Below are 2,500 nucleotides of genomic sequence, written 5' to 3'. Positions count from 1 at the left end.
CCTCAGGCTAAGCCTCGATCAGAAGGACTTGGGCCCCGGAGCGTCGTCAGAGAAAGAGGTCTTCTATACGCCACATTTCCCACGCCCGCCAGGCGAGCGGGGATTCGGCGCTGGGCTGTTCCCTCTTCACTCGCAGTTACTAGGGGAATCCTTGTTAGTTTCTTTTCCTCCGCTTAGTAATATGCTTAAATTCAGCGGGTTGTCACGTCTGATCTGAGGTCGTAGGCAGAATGGTGAGCGATCGCGTGCGTGCGTTTCTCAACATCGGATGGCCCCCGCCCAGACTTAAACGCAGCACCAAAAGCTCCAGGCCGGCCGGTATATCTCGCAACTTAATGACAACGGCACCTCGTACTCAACCCTCGGGGGGGGGGCGCTCACCAGGCCAGGGGTTAGTAACGAGCGGATGTGCACGCGTGTCGACGTCGGGCTTGCGACCGGGCTCGGCTCATAACTGTTCCGGAGTGCCGATAAGGGAGGTGCCGAAGACAAAGAGCGTGGGCGCGGTGCTGGTTTGAACTGCACGAGGGCAGGAGAGAAAAGCGAGCAGCCCACGGGAAGCAAGCGTGGAAAGGACCCGAGACTAGCAGCAGCTAGAAGGCGTGGCAAGAGTTTGGAGCACGTGCAACCGGGGTGGGGGAGTTGGTTCGAAAAGCAGGCAGCAGAGACCAGGGGGACAGGACCGTGCGGCACTGACTAGGTGCACCCTCAGATGTAGGCGAGCTTGCCGGAGGCACAGCGGGAGGCATGCGTGTGGAAGGAGACAGGGCTCCAGCACAACACGCAGCACCGCAGGGACTCCATGGCAAAACTGCACAAACACCGAATGAGGGCACGCAAAGCCAGCGAGGCAGCACGGCAAGCCCACAGTCAACTACGTCAAGCTCTCCTCCTCCTCGTCCAGAACCACTAAACCACGTCGACCACTGGCAACAGCCATCGAGACCGAACCACACGGTTTGCGTCCACCGACATGCCACACCGAGTCTCTCTCTCTCTCTATGCCGATTCACCAGGCATCGTTCCCATCTCTGCTCTGCACACTCCACAGAGAGTCAACTCTGCCCTCCACGATCCATTCGGAGGCTAACGGCCCGGCAGCAAGCAGTCCCAGCACTGACGCAGTCGTTCGTTTGCAACCCACTGACAGCCGTCCTGGGAAAAGCAGAGGCTGGCCGAGACCAGTGCCGGCGCGCCCGGAGGCCCACGCCGGACTGCCCCCCATCGCGATTAAATGGAGGGACAGAGGTCGAACTCTCCCAAAGGCGGAGTAAACTCCAGGTCTGCACTTAGGGGGACGAAGAGGAGCAAAGGAACCTCTGCGACAAAACCCCAGCCGCGCTCCCGCCGGCAAAGGCGAGTGCGATTGATTGTCAAGCGACCCTCAGACAGGCGTAGCCCCGGGAGGAACCCGGGGCCGCAAAGTGCGTTCAAAGTGTCGATGATCAATGTGTCCTGCAATTCACATTAATTCTCGCAGCTAGCTGCGTTCTTCATCGACGCACGAGCCGAGTGATCCACCGCTAAGAGTTGTCTCAGGTTTTCGGTCCGTCCCTCGCGCGAGGGGTCGAACCCGGAACGTGCGAACGCTCCCCCGCCCTCCCCAATGGGGTGTGGGGGGTGGGAGAGCCCCAGCCTGGCACGGCCCTTCGGATTTCAGTCGAACAATCACAATGACCAAAGAAAGGTTTTCACGCGGCCAACGTGGTCAGGGCGCTCGCGAGGCGAAGCGCGTCAGCTCGTCCGACGCCGGAGCCCAACCGTGCCGACGCGCACCACGGACAACAGAGGCAGGGTCTCTGCCGCCACCGAGGCCGGGAGGACGAGGAGAGAGAGAGAGCGAACGCGGACGGACTGAGTGGGGTACAAGGCCGACAGGATGAGCCCGCTGCGGGGAAACAAATCCTGCCTCCGCGGCCAGGTACATTCTCTCGAACGTCACGGCTGCCATCTCAAGCTCGACACCGGCAACGGACACGCGAGTCTTTAAACCGCCGCTCCGCCAAAAGCACCAGCTCGCGGGGCCGGAGGGGGAGTCGTGTAGGTACCCTGTACCGGTAAAGGGAGGGTGACTAGAGCGACCAAAGTGTCCCCACGGTGGGAAAGAAAACCGGGCCTGCATCACCGGATCAGTCCCTGCAGAGCTCACAGTGGCCGGTTGACGAGGTCCCGACGGCGGGCCGCCGGGCAGCACCCAAGCCCGCAGAAGCTCCCTTCAATTCGACTGCGGTTGTAATGCTGCAAGACGGTGGCAAGTCCATAGGAAGGCGGGTGCTTCTACGGTCGCCGGTCCCGGACGAGAGCTGGGTGGCCCGTCAGTGACAGCGTAAAGACGAGGAGAGCCTGGCCAGTGAGAAGAGAGGAGGAGGGGCTGGAGGAAGGCGTGGAGTACAGAGAACGAAAGCCTCACGCTCACCCTGCCGGATGGGATGCACAACACAGACGAGACCAGAAGTCGAGAGACCGGGCCGCAGGCCAAGGGGGGGGGGGGGTCAGGCAT

At 61.6% G+C, this 2,500-nt stretch overlaps 2 non-coding genes across 2 annotated transcripts in view; both read right to left on the bottom strand.

The window, feature by feature from the left end:
• The window catches only part of LOC137361596 (28S ribosomal RNA), a 3,768-nt gene extending 3,546 nt beyond the window's left edge, over positions 1 to 222 (bottom strand). Inside the window, exon 1 of the ribosomal RNA XR_010972267.1 lies at positions 1 to 222. This exon is cut by the window's left edge and continues 3,546 nt beyond it. This is a non-coding gene — a ribosomal RNA (28S ribosomal RNA).
• A 1,156-nt stretch (positions 223 to 1,378) lies between these two features.
• Positions 1,379 to 1,532, bottom strand: LOC137361605 (5.8S ribosomal RNA). The gene has a single exon (XR_010972272.1). It is a non-coding gene; the product is annotated as a 5.8S ribosomal RNA (ribosomal RNA).
• Between the last annotated feature and the right edge of the window lie 968 nt (positions 1,533 to 2,500).

The sequence above is a fragment of the Heterodontus francisci genome, unplaced genomic scaffold (assembly GCF_036365525.1).
Source record: "Heterodontus francisci isolate sHetFra1 unplaced genomic scaffold, sHetFra1.hap1 HAP1_SCAFFOLD_542, whole genome shotgun sequence".
Lineage (NCBI taxonomy): Eukaryota > Metazoa > Chordata > Chondrichthyes > Heterodontiformes > Heterodontidae > Heterodontus > Heterodontus francisci.
The sequence above is the reverse complement of the archived record's forward strand: the minus strand, read 5'-3'. Positions and strand labels throughout refer to the sequence as shown.